The sequence below is a fragment of the Larus michahellis genome, chromosome 1 (assembly GCF_964199755.1).
Source record: "Larus michahellis chromosome 1, bLarMic1.1, whole genome shotgun sequence".
Taxonomy (NCBI): domain Eukaryota; kingdom Metazoa; phylum Chordata; class Aves; order Charadriiformes; family Laridae; genus Larus; species Larus michahellis.
The window spans coordinates 120,230,105-120,253,719 of record NC_133896.1 but is presented as its reverse complement, the minus strand read 5'-3'; the positions used below and the strand labels follow the sequence as shown (position 1 = coordinate 120,253,719).

General features: G+C 45.2%; 1 protein-coding gene across 14 annotated transcripts in view; it reads left to right on the top strand.

Annotated features, from left to right (window-relative positions):
• Nucleotides 1-23,615, top strand: part of TIAM1 (TIAM Rac1 associated GEF 1) — a 192,261-nt gene that overhangs the window by 77,470 nt on the left and 91,176 nt on the right. The gene's annotated exons all lie outside the window — the stretch shown is intronic.

Here is a 23,615-nt window from a genome sequence, read left to right as displayed (position 1 = left end):
TGAACGGCACTGCTTGATAGGCACATTCTTGCACGTTAACCGATGTGCCTAGCCAGAAAAAGCTAAAATGATTTTAACAGCCTGCACGGTATTACGCTAAATATTGCCAGCCCCCCCCAAATCCAGTGTGTCGAAGGACATTAACCATGTGGTATAAACTTCCCAACCTGAAATTAGTGAACACAAGTTATCAATCTGAGTTTAAAAAAGTGCAGCTGTATGACTACTGCTTGCAAGCTCCGTGCCTGCGGCAAGTGTCTGAGAAGATGATTTTTGGGTTATCCCAGTCATGGGAAAGCTGCGTCTCGACGCCAAAGTCTCGTCTCCAAAGGGATCAGACTTGTCCTCGCCCGTGCCTGGGTTTTGCATGAACGCTGGCAAAACCTGGAAGGAACCATAGAATGGTTAGAGTTGGAAGGGACCTTAAAGAACATCTAGTTCCAACCCCCCTGCCATGGGCAGGGACACCTCCCACTAGAACAGGTTACTCAAAGTCCCATCCAGCCTGGCCTTGAAGACCCAAAACAGAGGTTGTCCGCTGCTGCTCCTTGGCTGCAGGGAGGCTACTGGCCTGCTGTTGCCAGTTGCTTCCCACCTCACTTGGTAAAGGGGGACCCACGTGTGAGGCACCACTGCATCCCAATGGATGCCACGGCCCATGGGTTGCTGGAGGAAACCTGCCGACCAAGTGCTGTGGGACTGGAAGCATTAACTGCTCCCAGGTTTCCTGGGAGGTGGGAGGGATTTTAAACGATCGCTGCAGGTTTATGCAGTGAATTAAAGTGGTTACTGAAAACCTTTGCCAACCATCTGATGACTTTCACTGTAAGTGATGTGTAATACTTGTGCCAAAGGTTGTTTTGGTTGAAAATGACTAATGTGCTTTTTAAAATTGTAACAAAGGAGCCTTTTTTTTTTTTCCTACACAACTGAAATGCTGGTTTTTACTTCCCCCCGCACCCTTTAAGCTGGAGGAAAGTTGCATTTCTGTTCACTTTTATGGCATCCTAGAGTGGAGTTGACAAGGTGCTGCCATAAGAGATGCAAGCACAGGCAGCAGGCACCAGAAATGCACATAGCCTTGGTGTAAGACGCAAGGCAGAATACAGAAGTCAATTCAGTTAGAAGTTGCAGGATAAAACTTATGACAAAAAAGCCAGTGGGAATAATTTCTTCATTGCTTTTTTTTTTTGAACAAATTAATCTTAATGCTTTAGTAACATCTGGATGATTTCTTGGTAGTCTTTTTCTGGGAAGCACTTCTTTGTGTGTGTACTTTGTTGTGGAATGATAAATCACTGTAATTTACCGGCCTGTTTTTTTTAAATTTGGAAAGTCATACTATTTGATATGTCCCTTCAAGCTGTCATTCCTGGAGGCATATGAATGAATGCATGACATTTCAGCTTCTGTTTACTGTTTAAAACAGGTCTTTATGCTTGACATGGTTACCTGAACATACCTTCAAGTTTGGAATTTATGTGTTTGGTTTTTTTAAAGGAGAAATTAAAAGGAACCAGAGATTTTTGAGGAGGAAGTAGATGCAGTCAGTTGTTTTGGGCCATGTGGACTTGGTAAACCCATATAAATATCCAGAGCTCCATGAAGACTTTGGACCCATTGGCAGTGTCCCTGGGAGCCCCTTGTCTTTCCTTGCTGGAGCAGCTGACAGTGTGGGGTGTCTCCCCTGGTGGGGGGACAGCCGGTGCCTCTCTGCTGAAATGTGGCCCCCAGCCTTTTTGCAGCAGGGGGTTGAGGCCAGAGGAAGGCAAAGTTGCACATCTGCGTGGGTACTCAAACAGCTGGAGTCTGTATTTTGAAATAACATTAAGTAACGTGGGGAATAAGCAGAACACGGCTGTCTGGGAGCATGAGAAAAACCACGGTACCTACCACAGTCAGCTTTATATTTATGCGTCTGGGCAAGCGAAAAGAAAGAAATTGAGGCTTTTTTTGGGAGCGTGGCTTTGAGAGTAAAAACATCCGCAGGACTGGGGGTGCTGGAGCTGCATCTTTGGGAGAAGGGGGCAGGATTATTTGGAAATAGAGGCTTTGGAGGGAAGGTCTACCTGCAGCCTCATTCAGGCTCACGGGGCTTCACAGGTAACGAAGAAACCTTGTGTTTCCAAGGAGCTTACAGCTGTCCTCGTTGGGATCTCCTTTTCCAGGGAAAGGTGTTTGGTAAGTAAGCAGGGAGAAGCTGTCAGCGAACAGACTGTAGGGAAGGGCAAGGATTTGGGATGGGATGGGGATGGAGGAGAGGCAGGTAGAAATAGGGGTTGGTCTCTCTGAATCGGATGTATTGGCCAGTGCTGCAGGGGCTGGAGTCTCATTGGGTGTGCATTGGTTAGTCCTCCTGGGAAACAGGAGGCTGAGCCACTTTACGCTTTCTGAAAACCTGGTCTCCATTGCCGAATGGTGTGGGCTGGTTCCTTCAAAGTATTAAGTGCCATGTGAAAGGGGAGCTGGGACTGCCTCATCGCACGAGGCATGGTATAGCTCCCCTGCCAGCACTAAATAAATGGCGATGAAATAATTGACAAGCCTGAGTCTGCAACGATAGGGAAAACAGCTAGAGCTTTGTGTGAGCTCCGGGACCAAGGATCACATGTCCTTGTCTGACTGTAAAGCAGCTGGGAGCTCCGGTTTCAGTCCACACTGGAGCTTTCAGACTCAACTGTGGTATAAATACAGCAGGGTCCATGATCAGCTCTCAGGAGGTGATTGGGGTGGGTGGTGTCTTAGAAGAAAAACGTTTCCCAAGAACATGCCCCTTGTGTGTATAAAACACAGATATAACTACTTGCAAATGTATAGGAAGTATGTCAGTGGAGTATGCTATTTTTGCATAATTCAGCAACGCAGAACATCAGAGAAATGTGTCTTGTGAAAGTAAACAGTGAAGCGCTCTAACAAATGTTTGTGTGCTGCTGAGTACAAATGTGTAGGGGGGAAGAAGTTGAAGTCTTTGAAGGTTAATCGAAGGAGACCAGTAAAACCACAGCTCCCAGACAGTGAGTGGTCAGGCAGGCAAAATTGCAAAAAAATCTATTAAGAGAAAAAATAACATCCTCTATACTGAAATATGCAGAGCTGTAGAGATGGCACGATAATAAAAGGCTGAGGACGTTGTAGTATGTGGTTGGTGTAGAGTAGCAAAGAGCTATGAAGCTGCTATCCAGGGACGGCATCTTATTCCTCAGAAACCAGCTTTCCTTCTGGGAGTGCCAGTGGAGGCTTGAGGGATGGGGGGGGGTTGCTTTTCAGCTGTGCTGTTTTTTGGGGAGGTAGAGCCTTGTGCTCATGAGACAAGCACGTAACATTAAAGTAAATGTACTGAGTGAGGTTACGCAAGTAAACCTTCAGGTTCCTGGTCCTGCGTTCAGGGCTTTGTTGGATTCCTTTCTCCCCCCAAAAGCTTTACTTTTAAGTTGGTTTCAGTGTTTATTTTTTGAAGAGATGAAAGGAGGCTGCCTCTAGCAGGGAGTGTAGTCTCGTGGTTGGAGTAGGAGATGGGTTGTTCCTGCAACCGATGACTCGCCCACAGTTCAGGCATGGTTGCTTGGTGCCTCTGTAAAGGAATGTGGCTCCTCACACACAGATGTGGTGGATTAAGGAACATTTACAAAGTTTTCTTGATATTTATTGAATATATTTTGCACACTTCCAGTGCATTTTGCCCTAAGTTGTTTTCGCCTAGAAGTGTCATCTACCAGAGGAACAAGAATTATGAGGAATTGCCTTTGGAGCCAATTTTGGGTTCAGCTGACCTCATTTCCAGGATGTAGACCTGCCTGTCAGCCCCTGTAAATACATGCACCCTTGCACAGGGACAGGGTCTTAGTCTGAGCTCCAGGGTTTCCTGTGGCTGGGGGGCTAGATCCTGCTTGCCACCAGAGCCTGCTCCAACCTTGCCGTGCTTATCACAAGTCTGTGGCTTGATCATCCTATTTTTGAAATGGTTCCCCAACCCCTGTTGCCTGAGATAGCTGGATACCCCCCATCTGACTGGGATTTTCCTCTGCACAGAGGGTTTAGGAGAAGCACAGCTGGCCATTCTTAGCTTGCCTGTAATTTAGACAAGATTACAAGCAAGTTGCAGATAGCCAGCTTTTTAAGAGCAATCTTGAACCTGCTCATCAGAGTGTACATCTCTCTTTAAATTTACTGAGGCCAGCCAGCTGCTGAGAGCTATTTCTGTACAGGAATCCCTTTAAAGTTTAATGCACTTCTTGCTCATTGAACCCCAAAATGAGTCACTTAAGGGAGCGGCATCAGATTTTCAAAACCTCTGCCCACCTGTTGCTTCCACTGACTTTTCTGTGACATGCATTGGTCCTAGATTATTCAGAGGGAGAAGTAAAACAAATCCAACAGACAGGTTTTGGCAGCCTGTAATACTGATGAGAAGGAATTAAGGGTTAAAGCATTTTCAGCAGGTATTTAAAGTTATTCTTTCATCAAATTCTCTTTAAAAAAATGTGTTTTTGAATATGGGAAGATAAAAGCTTTTAGAAGGTTTTATTCCTCTCAGAGCTACTGATTCATTCTCTAAATGGCAATAAAATTTCTTGCTTCGCTGCAATCTGTAATAAGGTGTTAGTCATGTCTTAATGTTCCTCAGAATTTGGTACAGAATGGAGACACAGCAGCTTAATGCCTTCTTGATGGCGTTGGCTTTCAATTACCCACTTCACACCAGAAGATACCAAATCTTGCTGCCGTGAGATCTTTGGCAAAATTCTCTGGAGGTCTCAGAAATGAAGACATTTGTGTGGGGGTGTGTCCAACCTCTCCGCCTGCCCGCTTTCTCAGCTCCCCACTCGAAAGGCTTTCAAAAGCTGGGAGGGTTGGCTGGGTCAAGCTGGCGGGTGCTCAAGGCTGGACCCACCCCACCGCTGCCTCCATCCTATGATGCTGCAGACACTCCTGGAGTTCAGCGAGGCTCCCGGCTGGAGCTCTTGAGAGGCGGCTTTGGGTTGTTGGCAAATGAAAATAACTTTTTACTGCTAAAGCAGGACTAAATCTCACATTTAGAGTCACTAGTAGTAAAACTGATAGAGCAATAAGAGGATTATCTTCTTCCGACCTCTCTTTTTAAACCTTATAGATGAATGCTGGAGGCCAGGGATTCATATTCCACCATGCCTGACCTACAATTTATTGCAATGTTATCTCAAAGTAATTGAGTGGGTCCTACAGGTCTGTATATCAGACTAATTCTGGTCGTCTCTTAAGGAGGTGCATGTGATTCCTTTGGCTTCATTTTAGAGAGGCCTTTTATATGAAGCAAAGTGACATTGTGTTTTTTTTGATACTCTGATGAAATTATGCAGTGTTGAGCACAGTCCCTTCTGTCTAACTAAGGTATTTTTCACCACGACATCACCTGCTTGAACACCTCACCTATATAAGTGGATTTATTCTGACTTTATTTCAATGATACACGGAAGTAATTTCTCCATCTGTAAAAAGAGATTTGAGACTCAGGGAGATTTAAGATACTTGCCTGTGAATCCATGGAATTAAGTTTGATAGAGGTGCCCTAATCTAGTACCTTCGCTGTAAGATACAGCCTTCGCTTAAGTTTCACAACTGAATAAACTAATAAACCTGTCAGAAAGCCTGGGTGTTGCATGCTGAAATTCTTGGCTTGCAATTGAGCAGAATGCTCTAGAATTTAAAAAATTTAGAAAAGGGGGGGCCCTCAGCTCTAAAGGCACATGCTCTTTGAAAAATATCCCCCACGCATCTGACCTCACTGTACTCCTAAAATCTTGTTGAATATGGGAAAATAAGCGACAGCACTAAGTGTAAAGAAAACGACAGGAACATGAACATGCCCGATGTAAGTACTGTGGGTTATTTCATCAGGCTAATAACAGAAAATAGGTCTACCCAATGGGACAGCATTGTATAACGTTGTTGAATTTATTCAGCGGTACAGAATGTGATCAGAAACGCTACCTGTTAGTATTAGCTGTTTCACTGGCAATCATGAATTTTAAGACTTGGGCTTTCAGATTGTTTCTGGCTGAGTGTGATTATCTCAATAGCTACACTTGAAAGCTGTTATTTTATTTTCGTTATGACACTGTAATAGTGCTCAAAGGATTAAACATAAATGTACGTGAAGAGCTTGATCCCTAAGAGTGTGAGGCAAAATTGTGTGCCTGGGCTGGGTTATTTTGATTTCACACAGAAATTGAGGGTTTTTTTCGCTAAATGACCATTTATGCTTCCAGCTTGTCGCAGTCCAGTGCAGATATCCATTTTCTCTGGGCTGTCGTCAGGGATGTGTATGCACATTGGAATGTGGCGTTGGAGTTGGGCAGCCAGTGAGGATGCTCAGAGGGTGCTGAGCCAGTGCTGCATCCCTCTGGAAATGCCTGGAGATCCACAGGCCTCCCAGGTGAGAGTTTCCCTGCTTACGGTGGAGTTTCCCTCGCGTCCTTCAGCGCCGTTGGTACCAAGCACACCAGTGGAGTTGATTTTCCTGTGCAAAGGGGATTCAGCTGCAGCAGCAGAGGGCACCTGTACATTGATATCACTGCATCTGTGTCTCTACAAAATCACAGTAGAACTGACTTTTTTTAGTTTTGTTGCCAAAAAAGGTGATATGGCGACCAGAGTTTAGATTTCTTCATGTGCCTCAATCTCCCACTAGCTGAGAAGAGCTTGGGGTGTGCAACAGAGTAGCCACAGGGCCATAGGATCCAGCTGGGGCAGCAGCCGTGTGTGGAGTGCTCGGTCCTAAAAGCGCCGAAGAAAAAGTAGCTAAGGGTGTTGTCTTCTGTAATAACAAATTTAAACTGGGCACTGAGTCACTGACTGCCCGCAGCCGTCCCTACTGGTCCCGTATTGGAAGTTACCGCCCCTGCAGCAGCGATGGCGAAATACGGCATTAAGCCGTACGGCTCAGCCTGTATGCCCGGGTTAAAATCAGAGCAGTGCACTTGGGTCCACCCATGGGGATGATTTTAGCCACCCCACCCTAACCAGCCCTCCTGTTGATATTTATGATCCCTTGCTAATAGGTGAAAAGATTAAGACAATGAGATGGAATCACAAAACATAAGAGTGAGGAGAAAAGAGAAAATACTGCATTATCTAAATTTTTACTGGCAAAATTTTATATTCATGGTATTTGAACTTCACTTGAATGATGGGCTGAAGTTCTTTTAGATGTTCTTGATAGAGCTAACACTACAGTGTTTTCCTTTGCAGTGGAGTAATCCATAAAGCTGTACCAGGTTTTTCTTCCAAGTCCTGTAGGTTATTCTTTTAATTAAAAGTGCAGTAAATTCAAGTGCTTTTTTTAGTAAGAGAGTGTTGAAAATATTCTAAATACAAGTCTCTGTTAGTCTAATGCAAGACCATTTTAATTTAAAGTCAACAAATATTTCAGCTGGGTTTCCATAACGATTATTAGTTTTTAATTATTTCTGCCATTTTCCCTGATTAAAAATGGAATTATTACTCTTCTAATTCTAAGTCTAATTCTGTTTACCAACTTGGCATGTAGAAATGCTTCCTGGCTTCTTTCGTGAAAGGCACTGTAATCTCTGTGGAAAAGCTGGATGGCTGTTGCATTGATGTTTCTTCATCTAAAAGGATTTGAAAATGCTGGTAGAATTTTGAGATTTTACTCAAGACTGGTCTAAATAGCACCATATTAATGTATTTAAGCATCAAGTTAGTTTTTGTGTCATCAATTACAACTTTGTGGTCAATCTAGTCCAGGATATCACATTTGGTATCACGTCAGCTAAATTAAAATTTATGGTTAGCTGTCATGATACTGAATGTGACTTATCCTGTTTTATTCTTCTCTATATGCAAATTCAAGCCCATTCCAGTGCACATAGCCTGTACTTTTGTGCAGTGGCTTTCAACATCTTTTGGTTAGCACATCCTTAAAGCCGTTCCAGCAGAGGCGTGAATCCCTTAGAAGTTGTCAGTGGGCAGCATGCTGCGTAGCAGCTGTGGACACACTCTCCCGGTCACCTCCTGCGGATTCCCACGGGCCACTACAGAGACCACAGCTCAAAACCCACCAGAGAAGCTGCCGAGGCGTTTTGAGCATACGGACTTGGGATGTCACTCCCGTGCCATGGGCTAGGCTGGCTTTAGCGTTTCAAATCATTGCTTGCATATTTCCAAGTAGTGCAAGGACAGTCTTTAGGAATGATATCCTTTTAGTAGAAATTTAGCAACGTGTTACACTTGCACAGCTAATGAATAAACAAAGCTACGTACCTTTTTTTTTTTTATTTTATGTTAGTACTAAGAACTGCATTCACTGTTGTTAATTTTGTTATTTAAGGCTTGCCTTAAATAACTTACAGGCTAAGTTAGAAAATATGTACAGTAGGACACTTCTCTGCTCACACCATGTGACACAGTTCTGAATATTTCTCTCAAACTCCATCAATGAATTAATTGGGGAAAAATCACGAACAGCTGACAAAAAATTATTTTCTGTTTCATTTTGATGGATAGCGTATTAGAGCAATGCACACTGCAAGAAAACGTCTAAGTAGCGTTCTTATGGGATCAACAATTCATAATTCAATTTAGTTCAAAGTCCCTGGCTGACAGGTTAAACTGAGAGCTGTCCTCATGTCTCCATTAATCTTCATCTGAAAGTTCCCTGGAAAAAAACGCTAGCCCGGGGATGGCTTCATTGCTGATAGGCGTGCTAGCAATCTTGCTTTGCATTGATCCGCATTTCGAGCTGCTCACTTGAATTATGGGCTAATTCTGTCTGGAATTCTGCATAATTTTTTAATTTTGTTTCTTTTAATAAAGTTACTTGTCAGGGTGATATCTGAAATAATGACCTTGCTGTAGCACTGCGGGACAATACTTAACTTCAGTCACGTGAGTGTTCGTATAAAAAATCTCTTGAGCGTAGAGGGAGCCAATTTATGTTACAGCAGTGCTGGCCTTTGCTCAGATCTCCTATTATAGCATTTAAATACTTTCCTTGCAAGTGGACATTAGATTTCCGTGGGGGAAAAGAACATGGATTCTGGAAAACTTGCATAAACAAATTACACTTGGCAAGCAGGATGCTGCTGTGTTTTCCCTGCTTGTTAAAACTTCCAGTAAAAAGGTCTCTTGATGATACAGAAATGTCCCAGAATATAGGCTTGGTCAAAAGAAACTGGGAGCCAAAGCAGGGCTGTACCTTTTCCCTTTGAAGCACCATCCCACCTATGTTTGCAGTTTCTGCATTTTTCATGATGTATTGACAGAGAAATGTCAGGATAAGTTTCCTGAAAACAAAGGAGTGAATGAATGAAGTCTTTTTCTCTATTGTTCCCCATACTGGTTACGGGTCTTTTTTTTCCCCTAAGCTTGTTAGGTTGGGCTTCAAAAAACAAAACCCAAACCCCAAGCAGTACAGCAAAACCAAAAGTGCTGGAGCAGGTGTTGCCTGCTTGTTAAGACAAGTACAGGACTCATTTCCTTTTCAAAATGTGGTTGGAAGTCAGGTTTTAAGGAGGAAGATCAAAATGGAACTATTGAGCATAAACTTACAAAGTCGGTCTGTGCCTTAAAATTGCACATTTACGTGCAGCGTTGTAAGAAGAACAGGTTATTAACCCTGCTGAGCTCCTGCGAGTGCCTATAAATCCCCGCACAAAACCTTCCTAGAGTTTTCCCAGCCTTTTTGCTTGTTAGGAAGATTAATTGCAGTCCCTCTCTTTTCCCCTCCCTTCCCAGTATTCCAGATCTCGTTAGCTGCCTTTCCTCATGGTCTGGGTTTTTCTCAGTGATTTGTGCCTCAAATTAAGCACCAGCTTGTTTTTATGAAAGGCTCCAAGAGATGCACTTACATTACTCAGCAGAGAGTCGGCATCACTTTCTGCCTGCCCACAACTAAATTATTCTTGTGAAGATTTTTACCTGCCATCTTATGTACCTCCATGTTGCAGTATTGGTTAGGGCCATCCAGGTTGGGGGTTTTTGGCATTTGTGTAGATGCTAGAAAAATGGTGGCAGTGTGTTGGGTGCATGCTTCCTCTGGGCGCCGTAAGAGTTATTTGACCAAGAGCCTGAACCCAGCAGCCTGGGATGCACTTGTATGCATGTTTGGCCAGAGCTTCACTCTGGTGAGACCCCACCTGGAGTACTGTGTCCAGCTTTGGAGTCCTCAGCACAAGAAGGAGATGGACCTGTTGGAACAGGTCCAGAGGAGGCCACAAAGATGATGAGAGGGCTGGAGCACCTCTGCTGTGATGACAGGCTGAGAGAGTTGTGGTTGTTCAGCCTGGAGAAGAGAAGGCTCCGGGGAGACCTTATGGTGGCCTTCCAGTACCTGAAGGGGACCCGCAGGAAAGGTGGAGAGGGACTCTTTACCAGTGCCTGTAGCGATAGGATGAGGGGCAGTGGTTTTAAACTGAAAGGGGATAGGTTTAGATTGGATTTAAGGAACAAATGTTTTGTGATGAGAGTGGTGAGGCACTGGAACAGGCTGCCCAGGGAAGCTGTGGCTGCCCCATCCCTGGAGGTGTTCAAGGCCAGGCTGGATGGGGCTTTGAGCAGCCTGGTGTAGTGGGAGGTGTCCCTGCCCATGGCAGGGGGGGTGGAACTAGATGATCTTTAAGGTCCCTTCCAACCCAAACCATTCTGTGATTCTAGGATTCACACATCTCCTGTGTAAACAAATGCTTATTTTTTTTAATTTCATCTCTGTGTTCAGATTTCAGCAGGGCATTTTTCCTCGTCAGTATGGGAGCCATCAGCAAAGGCTTCCGCCTAATTTGCTGGTGGGGCCGGGGAAGTTGTTTCCCTTGAAAAGTTTGAGCTGCCCATTGTGTAAAATGTTTCGCAAGTCACATTGCGCTGGGAAAAGTACATGGCGGGGCAGACTCTGCAAGCTGGAGCGGAAAGGTACCCTGCAAAAGTGATTATACATTCCTTTTCGTGGTTTGTTTTGTTGGTTTTTTTTTAAGAGGCAGAGAATACTCTCAGGCATGTTAAAACCTGTATGAGAAGTGATAATCGAGTGCCTCCCTCGTTTCCCACAGCTGGGCGTAGATAAGACACGCCAAACCTCCTGTCTGGCTCCTTTTGTTTGCAGCCCTCTCCCGCGGGGGGCTGCTGCATGCCCTCTGATTTGAGATGGAGAGGGGTGAGGTGGTCGGGGTGTTGGGGGGGCTGTCCGCCTCTTTTCCTCCACCTGCGGCACACCAGCAGGGCTGGTACCGATTACCAGCACTGGTACCCATGATCAGATGCCCGTCCCTGTCCCCATCCCGGGGGTCTGCGCCCCCCTCTCACCACCACAGTGCTCACTGTTGACCTCTAAATTAATTGCCAGGCCAGCATTTCACGGGGCCCTTTCCCTGCCCTATCACCCTATCCCAGGGAATGAAGTCTCTGCCACCGTCTTCCCCATGGTCCTCTGTCCAGTGAAATCAGTCAGACTTTTCAGGGTAAAGCAGAGCTCATCGCGAATGGGGGTGGTAGAAACTGGCCCCAAACCATGTTTCTACCCGTCGCTGTAGTAGTTTATTATTTGTTTCATTTCAAAACGGTTGCAGGCACGGCTAGTTCAAATTACTTCTCCCTGGCGACCTGCTGTGCTGATAAGTGGTCAGACGAAACGATATCCCGCATATTAATTGGTGCAGTGGGATTTCAAGTGATGCTTGGAGGACCGTCACTCTTGTTTTTAACATTAAGTTACTCTTCAAATGTTTTTATTGTCTTTAAAAGAGATTTACTGCCTGTGTACATAATTATTAATCTAATAATTAAACCTGAAATGAACCCTGGAAGTTGGTGAATCTGTCTGAAACACTGTGAACAAAGGAAGCCCGTCTGGTTTCTCTATCTTTTATAAACAAGCCTCCGGAACAAACGAACCAACAGAAATCCCACAAAAATGTCACAGTTAATGGACTTAATGTTTGCTACACTATATAAGGTTACAGAAATACTGGTAGCTAATTGCAACCTTACAGATGTCACCAGGAGGACGGTACAGGGGATGCTACAGCATGTGAGATGGGCTGAAAGGAGAGATGATTTTTCTCCAGCCTGTGCTGTCTTCGTTCAGCTCTGGAAAGTTTAAAGCAGTGAACGCTTTTTGCAGAGGAACAAGAGTGTTTGGTTGCTTTTTGGGTACCCTGCCTGAACGTAGCTGCTGTGGGAATTTCAAGTATTTTAAACAAAAATAAATATATAAGATGTTAACAAGGGTGTTTTCAAAATGCTTACTCCGAGTTTCCTTTGAAGCACGCTTTTTTATTTTGCAAATGGGAAAGCGAGATGTGCTGCCCTGGGACTGCTACCTGGGGCGATGCCGGGAGCTGGCAGCTGGGGAGAGCGGCTGCGCTGCCTGCCACTGCCTTTGCTTCCTCCTCCTCCTCCTCCTCTTCACTGGGGCCATGGGGTCTCCTGGCCCAGAGCAGGGAGAAGGGGAGGAGAAGGAGCCTTGCTCATGGCCAAACCCCGGTGGGACAGCCCCTGAGAGAGGGGTGCGCAGAGCCGGCTTTCGAGGCTCAGGCACAGCCCGGCTGGTGAGGGGACTGCGGGCCGAAGAAAAGGGTCCTAAAAATGACCACTGAGGAAATGGTTTTTAGAAAGGCCAGAGAAATAACATCTTGTTTCTCTGAGATTTTTTTTTTTCCCTTTTTTGCTCCCTTTTGCCTTTTCCCTTTTGGTGCGGAAGTACATGCAGGAGGCAAAGAAGAATTTCCCATTGTAATTCAGCAACGGCAGAAGCTGGGCTAAGCTTTTTGGTTTTGTGTGTGACTCTTCAAACCTCATTACTTCTTTGGGGGCCTGATCCAAAGCCCATTGAATTAATTTTCCACTAATTTCACCACGGCTTTTTTTGGGCTGGGCCCAAAGCGAGGTGTTTCAGCTTTCTGCAGGCAGGAGAGTTGCTGGGTTGCTCGTGTGGCTGCTTGTCCCGAGTGAGACCGATATGCATGAGCTCGACGGCTGCCTTTTTGAAGAAAAGGATGGTGTCAGTACTGTGAAGGGAGACGCTTTTCTCTTCCCCTGACAGACCTGAGGTTTCTGCCCACCCTCAGCACAGCCAGGAAGAGGTATCAGCTGCTGCATCGCAAAAAAGAGTGTATGTATTCCTGCCTGTTGCAATGACCGGGGGCTACCTGGATCAGCCGGGGTTTTGCGCGACAGGGACCAAGGGAGAAAAGAGCGACTTTTCTCTCGGAGCAAGCCGAGAGCAGCGGAGGAATGAAGAGAGGCACGGCATCGCACAGGGCAAGGGACAGGAGCACCAACACAGCCTCCTCACAGCAGTACAAAGCCCTTCGCTAGCAACACAGCACTTTTGCTGGAAGAGCTTATTCTAAGCTTGTTTTTCTTTGGGGAAAAAGAGAAAAAAAAAAAAAAAAAAAGGTGTTACTATAAGCTATGTCACAGTTTTGCTCCTGTAACTGTATTGCAGTGGCCTCTGCAGGCATAATCAGAGGTCATGCTCCATCAAATTTGTGACTGACACAGCAGCGCTGGCAAATATTTGTAAAGTGGGTCTGGCCTGAATCTTGAGGCCGTACTTAGGTTCCTGCACTGCATATAACTGTCTTTCCTCATTTAATGTACAGGGGATACCTTTTTGGCAAAGATTTTGTAGGATTTGAGTTGGTTGAAAGCTGTAAATGATAAAGTGCAAAATATTGGCTTTTATTCCCCCTCCTCCTCTTCTCATTTAGGTTTGTTGGCGCTGAAAAGTGGGGGGAAAAAACCAAGTAAACAAGAGGAGGGAATTGCATTTAAAATATTTGATTTCCCTCTTGGGTGACCTGAAGGGATGTGTAGCCCATCAGTGCTGAGTGCCAAGGTGATCTTTTAGGATGGGAAAGCTGTCTCTGAAGGCACAAAGTCCAGAGGTTGCCAGAGCATCTGTAGGGCAGATTCTGTACTAGCGATCTGAAAACTTCCCACAGTAAAGACCTCTGAACCAGCACAAAGAATATTGTCTTTCAAAAAGAGGTGCAAAGGCTGGTGCAAGCACTGCAAAACCAAGGAGTTTTTGTTTAGCTCAGTTGTAAAGGTGTCCTTTGCTTCTCTCTTTTGGCCCCTCTTTAAAGGGATTCCCTTTAAAACGTCAGCGACTGCTGCCATTTTTGTCTATGTCTTTGAGGTACATCCACTTCTGCAAAAAAAAAAGTTACTCCTTCTGCCCTAGGTCTGTAGGATCAGTGTGGAGATAGGGTGAGGCTGTGTCTGCTGGTGGAGTGGAAGGCACGGGGGGGTAACCTCTCCTGGTGGCTTTGGCACAGGAGGGAGGAACCATGGCTTCCAAGAGGACTGAAATTCAGGCTCCCTGGTAATATTTTTAACACCCATTTGAGTAAAAATCACTTTATCCCATAATACAGTGGGGGCTGTGTGCAATACAGGCAAAAATGGTGCTGGGAAATTATTGGGAAAGTGTGGTCTTTCCTGCAGTTTGGAGATCGCTCCCTTTGTCAGACAGATGCCATTCACGTGAATTCACGTGAGCTCAGGTGGGCTGAATAATTCACTTGTAACACGGGCATAGGTGAATATGGTCAGTGTGCCCGCAAATACACCATGTGTACATTTACTGCAATTTTTGTTTTCATTTGGGCTGGGAATGATGCCACAGAAAATATCAGTAGCTTTCTCAGCTACTAAAATCATCTACCACTCTTTAAATTTAAAGAGGAAACCGGTTATTTTCTTTTAGGACTATTTTGGGCTACATACCAACATGAAGCATTGAAATGATGGAATGACACTTACTACTGCTGAAAATATCAAGTGCTGTGTAGATTTACTGTGTCTTCGTTTGATGGTGAGGCTGATATTTCACCAAACTGGCATATTTGAAGAGGTACAGCTATTGTTTCATGAGATGTTTGCATTTCTAATGTACACTTTAGAATTCCTTAAAAAAATGCCACTTAAGCATGTTATAATATTTTAGCACTGTATAATGTTTCATTTATGTGACTATACCCCTCAGTAACTGCTACAGGTAAAAAAATTTTCTTCTTATAAATATTGAGGCAGAACGTTTTATTAGTGACCTTCTTTTATAAAAAAGGCATTGAACCAGAGCTGACAGTAAGCAATTTTCCACTAACGCTGTGGTCGTGCTTCAGCCAGGCGGCGTCTGTAGCGCTCTCGTTTAATAAATTGCTCTACCGGGTGACTTTCCAGTGATGTTTCACTTCAGGCTAGGCAATCAATTTTTCTTTCTTTTTTGGTGAATGGTTTATTCACTGAAATGTGGTTTGTGAGTTTGGGAGAGCTAGGAAACTCTGGAGCCAGTTATAGGCTGCGGAGGGCCACAGTCAAGCGATACTGTGTCATTGGAGCTCCCAGGTGGGATTAGGCAGACGCGTGGTGGGATCCGAGGCTCTAAGCGATCACTACAACCACAGATTTGACTTAAACTCACTCAGTGTTTTCAACTGAAAACTTAATTTTCCAGATATCTCAATAAAATAGAGAAAGAGTGGCTTCCCCACCCTCACCCCTGCACACGTGCACTGCACGCACCCTCATTCTCCTTTCCATCTGCTACCCAAGAGGATATCAGTCCTTCAAAACCAGGGAGGTCCAGATGAAAGTGCTCTGTCTGGTGAGCCTAACCATCTCCATTTGCCACTTCTCCTGTGGGAGGCATCTTTGCAGGAAGCTTTCTTGAGTTACTGCATTATCAGATGCACCTGGAACAGTTGTCCTCACTTTGTCTTGTAATTAGATGGCTATGCTTTTCATAATATTTAAATATTATGAGACGCTAAGAAAAAGTGAGAGCTTGGTGCTGGAAAATTCCCACCTAGGATTTGGAACACCTCTTCTTGCTCCTTCTCTGGTGATACATTTTGAATCGTGTTCAAAAGAAGAAAACTGAAGCTGGTTTTGGCAGTCTGCTCTGTAGGATGTCAGGAGCATAAAGGTACAAGACCCACAGCTGGTCATCTGGCAGCGCTGTCTTTGCACTAATTACAGGTAGCTTATGTGTGCCAGCAGCAACATTTTACCTTTATTGACCATAATTTGCAAAGCTAGAGGAGAACTTGAACCAACTACTGTGCCTGCCAAACTGTGGAGAATTAGTCCAGCTTCATCAACCTATTGGGTTTTTTTCATATTGCTCAGAAAGAGCCTGAGTTTCACATCTCTTGAAAGGCTGAGCGCTCTCCTTCGATGCAACTGCAGTCCAAGGATCCCACCAAGGTTGGTCAGTTAATGAAACCTAGGGCAGTAATCATCTCCTGAGCAAGCCAGCCGGATCCACTGGGGCTGCTAGAGCACAAAGCTGCCTCTCTGCTACACGCTTGTGTTCCATTTGACTACAGATTACAGGCAGAGTTTGATCTGTCCAAGAGAAATTATTGTGCAAAACTTGTGTAGTCTTCAATCCTTGCCTATTGAAATGCATCCAAGAGAGAGATCACCCTGGCCTGCAGCTCCTGGGGCCAGCACCAGTCACGCTGGGATGGTGGGGACCTGCCTGCTGTGCATCTCTCTTGTCCTGGGAGATACCGCACACGCACTGGGGGCTGCCTGCTTTTAGGCAGGTCCCCTTGCTCCAGCCGAGTACCAGGGACTGTCTGAAAGCCATTTGCGAAGGAGAGAGTGAGTGGGAGGAAGGCACAGTCTATTTTAACCTTGCCTTGCTTGTTTTGTCAGGATAAAATTACTACGAAAATGACTATTTGAATTTATGATTTTTTTAACCTACCCTTTTCTGCCCGTGAACATAAATCATGTCCTTTTGCAGCCTCTCGTTTTGCCACATGAGACAGTCCTGTTGTTTTCGCCTCTCAGAGCAAAGCTCTGTGCTTCATTGTGTCTGCCTCGCTTTTCTTGAAGGTAGTCTGGCCTGTATTAACCTTTGCCATGGATGACGAGGATTGCGTGTGTTATTCCAGATGAGGTCAATGTCTTCTGTGGCAGCGTTTACTCCTGTTTCTGCTGGGCAAGTCTTGTTTGGTGCGTCCTTTGATTACAGTTGCTTTTTTGTCTCTTTTATCACATCAGGGCTCTGGGATCAATACAAAAGGTCTCTTCTGTATTGTGACTTTTTCTAGTGTTGTGTCATCTGCACAAGTCACTGGTACATTTTTATCTTTGTGCGTCATCACCGAAAGCATTAAAAAACCTGGTCCCTTGAGCCAGATAATTCTCCTTTCAGCACAACCTCTTTGCAAAGTTTCTTATGCATATCATAATTCCTATGCCAGTTTTCCTCATCTTCAGCTTAACTAGTAGTTTCCTGTAAAGATATCGTCTGCCCTTTCCTCCCCTGGGAAATGTGTTAGAGAAAGAGATCAGAGTAGTGTGCCACAATCCATATTGCATTTTATTCGCTTTCTCATTTCTTCCCATGTCGTTCCCTGTTCTGTCTCTCAGATGTGCTCTCCAGCCTTGCGTGCTATTGAGGCCAGACGGATGGGTATGTCCTTGCTGGGATCGCTTGTTTTCCAGTCCCAGGCAGGATCCTGATCTGCAGGTTTTAATATAAAAATTTGTGTCTATGTCCCTGTGGTTGCTTGCACCGCGTCTCTCATAGTTTTGGGATGCAGATTCAAAACTCCTGCTGACTGGCACATTTTAAACTCTTTGAATTTTGCTCCTCAAGATACCTCAGACACCTCAGACGTGATGATTCACGTGCCTCGCTCCCCCATGCCCTTACTGAAAATGAAGGCAAAGCATCCATTTTATTTTGAGGCCACGCTCAGAGCTGATGGGTTTCAGCTTTCCATCACGAAGCTACCTTAGCCTGACTTGTGATAGTTTTGGCTTTTCCTTTCAAAAACATCTGCTGATCAGTCCATTTCCTCACTCCATGGCAGTGTTCTCTGCTCCCTGCTGATATCTTCCCGGGGTGGGGCCTCACCCTCCCGAGCCCCAAGGGTGTCTTCCCCCAGGATTACCATCCCTCATAGGTTTTGCCCCCTCTTAATTAAAGAAACAACACCCAACGTGCGGCCTTTGGTGTTGTATGTTCCTCCTGCGGGGGAAGAGCTTTTCAGCAGGAGCTGTGTCAGGAGATGTGATGTACGAGTTGTGACTAAAACCGGTAAACCCAGATAAACTTAACTGCGGTGCGGATACATCTCTGCGACGGTGTTTGACTGATCAGGTTCTGTCAGGACGTGCAAGATAAAATCTGAGTGCTTAATTTAACTTTGACAGTGGCAAGCTGGTACAGACCAGCCAAATTTTGCATGAATGTTTTCTTTTTTTCTGCGTGCTGGAGAAATGGCAAGGGTTTATGCTATGGTAATGCCAGGCTGAGAAACCTGCTCTGTTGCAGTTGGTATCAACACACGAGGTGAAAACGGCAGCCATTTGGTCATATGCTTGCTTGCCTCTCCTCCCAGGCTCTGAATAAACAGTAGTTATAATTACTACTGTTGGGTTTTGTGAAGCAGGGCTGCCTCTTCACCTGGGGCTCCTTTTTGTTTCTCCCCTCGTCTCTGGCAGCCCTGGCAGCAGGGCTCAGTGCAGGCTGAGGCTGGTAGTCCTATTGGTAGTCCTATTTTTCGGCCTGGGTGAACTCCCGTCTCAAGCATCTCTGCCTCGCCCTGTCCCACTAACATCTCCATCTTGCCTTGTCCTGCCAGAGCAACCCAGCTGTGGCGTCGCCGACATGCCAGGCAATAAGACATCTTATTTTCGGGAAGCGTGGGATGTTTAGTGCATGCGTTCTGCCAGATAAACGTGGCTTTCCTTCTTGGAATCACACAGTGCCCTTATAAATTGGGGATATGGCCATCTTGGGTCTTTCTGCAGTGGATGAAAGCTCTATATTCATGCTTTACAGAGGGGAGAGGAGCCATGGGGAATCTCTATGGCTTACCCAAGCTGGTACGGAGGCAAGCTACCGGGCAGGAGTGGAGCTCTGGTCTGCAGTGCTGCAGCCACTGGCTTCTCCATCCTAGCCCAGCACAGCGGCCCTGGCAAACAATTTCAGTGAAGACTGAAACTTGCGAGGTACTGATTTAAAAATAGAGACTTTTAGAGAGAGACATTGGTACCAAAACTTCTACAAGGCATGCTATAAACTTAAAAGGACATCCTCTGCTTCGGTACTTTTCCTTATTATGCTTCCCTTGTGGCCTCATTGCGGAAGTTTTTCTTACTTTTACATCTTTTTTACTAATTATGTAGCATAGCTTATAATGCTTTTGTACCTCTGTGAAGTACGTCACTCTCTGTCAGAGAGAGTGCGGCCAAAACGCAAAAGCTACTCTGATCGTGCATTTGCTCGAGTTTAATTTGCCGCCTGATTTTCCATAGACCTCTGGAATCCCTCCCCGGTACTTAAGTTGGGGTATCTAAAATTAGATACTTGTCTTCATATCTCAGGCACCATCTTAATGATCTGTGTGAGGTCTTTGGCATTGCTTGAAAATCAGATTACTTACCTCTGTGCTTAAATGAGGATATACACTAAACGCTTCCTCTCCAATTCCCCCTCCCCCAATTATCGGCCTTAATTTTTTTCCGCAACATTTTAATCCTTCACATCCTGCCTGCAATGGCTCCCTGGTCACTCAAGCCAAGGGTTTCAATTTTTATTGCTGGAGACCGTGGTGTTGGGTGGCTCTTCTCCCTCCTCCCTCCTCCAGCTCCCTTCTCCCTTCTCCAGCTGCCCATCCTGGACTGCACAGGGAGTGCTCTGAGGGATCCGTTCAGGGCTCTGTCTCCTGGCCTGAATATTTTCTTGTTACTTCTAAATAAAGGGTTTTTTTAATGCATTTGGCACGTCCCGTCCTCATTGTGTTTCAGCAGCTCTCTGCTCGCTTGGCACAAGCAGAAGCCCTTTTCAAGCAAAGTGTAATAACAATAATGCATAACCTTAAGGTAAATAAACAAACCGCACCTTATTTTTATTTCATCTGTATTTTGTGCATTCTTTTTCTTTTTTTTAAGTAACACATAAATGCACATGCAGTCCTTGTAGCTACCTTTCTCATTCTCGTCCTCCATGGAGGCCAAGTGGGCTCCTTCTTCCCTGCAACTCCCTCCTGGCTTAGCACTGGCTGCAGCTCCCCGGAGTGGGTTACAAAACCCCTCCGCTTCCCAAGACACAGCGTGCAAGCTGCTCTTCGTCTGCCCCACAGGCTCCAGGGAGTTGCCCTTGTGGCTTCCCGTAGATTTGCTTATGTCTGATGATCTGAAATTAGAATCCTTTCCCTGCTTTGCCCTTTTCTGTAAACGTGTAAAACCTTGCAGATGTGCCCCAGGGAAGAAAGGGGGATTTTCCCACCATTAAAAATAAAAGGGGAGGGAAGGAGAAAGACTTAAAGCACATTCAGATACTTTAAAAATTATTAAAAAACAAACAAACCTACAACTGTGTCAATTATTCACATCCCCTCGTATAAATATAGAAACCCTGAAGAGGGGGCTTTCCCTTGGGCTACCTGCTCTTCTCTTCCATTAATTTATTACCAAGGCCCCACGGTGTTTTGTCAGTGCCATGTTTCTGGTTTTGTTTTCTTTAGCTGTGATTTGGGGATGGTTCACTGTCGGCCATATAGAGGTTTTAGGTCTCCTGACGGACCTTCCTCCCTCCCTCCCTTTTTGACCTTTCTTCCCTCCCTTAGAAATTCTCATAGGTGTGGTGCTAGAGCTGGAGGAACAAGGCTTCCCACATCTTTCCTTTATGAGTTCCCCACAAAGAGAATGTGGGTTTATTTTTCTTTCCCCTCCTCTTCATCTGGAATGATCACCCAGCATTGTTCTCCTAGCCGTGACAGACATGAAGGTTGCGTGTTCATGAGACGGCTGCAAAGAGGTTTTGCAATTCCAGCTCTGCTGGCCAGTTCTTACGGACCTGCGGATGGTCCCCCCGGCCTTGTCTGGATGGTCATCGTTGTCAGACTCCAGTTTCAGGAGCAGCTGTTCTCTTTGACAAGTAGTATAAGCCGTGGTTGTTTAAAATTCATTTTTCTCATAAACAAAACATTCCTATGACATTTTATATGTCATAGAAAGAACACACAAGAAGTAGAATGTTTGTCATTTATTTTCACTGGTTTAAAAGTCCACTAGCTTCTGCAATCCACTAGAGTTGGTCGTGGAACTCAGTGTCGTACATAGTTTCAGTAATGACATTGAGAATGGGGAAGGTTGGAGCGTTTCTGAATGACATTTCTGAACCCATGCGTGCACCCATCCGCGTCACGGAAAGCCCTCTCAGACACAGATCTGGTCATAGATCAGCCTCTCTCCTTCCTTCCTTCCTTTTCCTTCCTTTTCCTTCCTTTTCCTTCCTTTTCCTTCCTTTTCCTTCCTTCCTTTTCCTTCCTTTTCCTTCCTTCCTTTTCCTTCCTTTTCCTTCCTTCCTTTTCCTTCCTTCCTTCCTTCCTTCCCCTTCCGTCCGTCCGTCCACTCATCTCCTGTGGGTTCCAGTGTTTCATTTTGTGGAGGGCAGCCCAGGGGTATGGGATGGGGAGAGCCAGAGTTGTCAGGGCACCAGAACCCTGCAGCGTACTAGAGCATTTACCTTCTTCTCAGGGTAGGTGATTTGATAGATCGATTTTGGCAGCAATTCATATTAACTGGAGGTAATAAAGGCTAACAAAATGTGGCCTCCAGTTACAAATAAAGGGCCTGATTTTCCATTTCAGGAGACAGGATCGAACACCGGTGTTACAACGGCATGGAACTGGGATCGTGGGTGGGGAATACAGCCCAGAGCCACTGATTAATATTAAATAGTTTCTGTACGAAACAACTACTGCTTTCTGTCGCTGTATATACATCCTGATGGTTTATGGTAGAATTACTGAGGGCTTCTCAAAGCTGGATGAAGATTTGCTTAATGACCAACTGATCTCACATCTGCAGCTGCATTTGGAATCTGACAAAAATGATGCATCATAAAATCAGAAAGTAAAAATAGAATTGAAAGAGAGCTGACGTCCTTCTAGCCAACTTTTCATGTTCACTGGTCAAGGGAATATACTTGCACACTAGTTCTTCCTTTCTGGAAAGGAAGGGTTTTGCTTTGAAGAGGAGGCTTTTAGAAAACTACAGCTTCCGTATTTTTCATCCATTAATGTTCATGTCAAGTGTCTGCAAGCAAAAAGAAAACAGGTGTGCTGTTTTTTGTTCCTAATCTCTTGGCATTGCAAACTCCTCTCAGCATGTGAAAGTCAAACCTCTCTTTGCTCTACCTAGAATCACAGGTAGCAGCTGTGATGAATAACAAGGTGCTCCTTTAATATATTTTGCTTCCCTACTATGCATTCATTTAATCCATTCATGGTGGTTTGCTGCGAGCTTCCTCGGTTTGGATTGACTTAAGTTGCTGCGTGATGAGCCCTGTGGGAACTTCTTGGCCTGATTTTTCAACGTGCTGTTTTGTGGCTATGAAATAAATACAGCTGTGCTACTTCCAGACCTTCAAAGAACAAGTGGAGTTGCACTGACGTATGTAGACATTGGCATATATGCATGCATACACGCATCATAGATGTATATATATGTGTGTGTGTGCATGTGTGTTTCCAGGAGTCATCTCTAAGGCTGAACATTTTGTCTGGAGCATAGAAGTTCAAAAATCTTTATTTGATGTTTCATTTTTAACTAGATGAACTGTTCCATGTGTGAATGTTTACAACTGTCCAGCTACCCTGAGAGCAGTTACTGGCGAGTTACCGGTGGCCTGAATGTGTGATCAGCTTCGCCTTTGATCAGGCTCCACTGACAGAGCAAGTGTCCACAGGAGCAAATGTGTCCTGTGCAGGAAAGGTCTGTGTGCTGGGGAGCAAGCTGTGGGGCTGTGCTTGTGGTTGCTTCTGCCTTTCCTCCTGATGGAGGAGCATGGACATCCTCTTTTGCCAAGACCACCGTTGGAGGGAAGTCCTTGTCCGAGGCTGCTTCAGCACTGCAGACCCCCAGAACTGCTACTGCTGCAGAGCCTGGGCTGTTGGGGTGAAATGGGAAGCATGGGGGTGACGACCATTCCAGTGTGTATTAATGTCAAAGAGAAGTATGAAAAACTGACCTTCTTCTTGAAAAGTATGACCTGGTTTCGTTTGGGAAAGGCTCTCCAAGGTGTAAAAGTTAATAGGAACAAAGCTTTTCAGGAAAGAATCCGTGGGTAATGATGAATCCTCCTCTTCTGGAGGAGCCAGCATGCATGGTACTCATCTGTTCGTGGCAAAGGATATTGCCAGCCCTTCTGATGTACTAGAGTGTAGTGAGGATTTGGATTATCCAGTTTCCAGGTGTAAACATCCATTTTGTATCTCCCCACCTTTTTAACAAATGAATGCAAGAACGATTTTTGTCAGAGGAGCACAGGCGGCCTGGGGAGTGGGTTCTCACAGAAGTGACCAGAGTTCGCTTCAGAGACGATTTTTTGAGTTACAAACTCAGAAGAAGCCGCTTCGGGGTGGAAAATTTGATAAAATGCTTGCCACATCTATTTTTTTCTTCTTTTGGACAAGTTTTCTGGGGCAGCAGCAGGCAGATCTGAAATAAGATGGTCGCAATGCCTTTTTCTTTGGAGGTGAGGAACGCGCATCACAGGGTTGCTGGTTGTGCGGTGGATGCAGGTGGAAAGCCTCTTGCCTGTAGGACCTTGTTTGTCAGCAAGATTCCCGTCTTGCAAATTATTG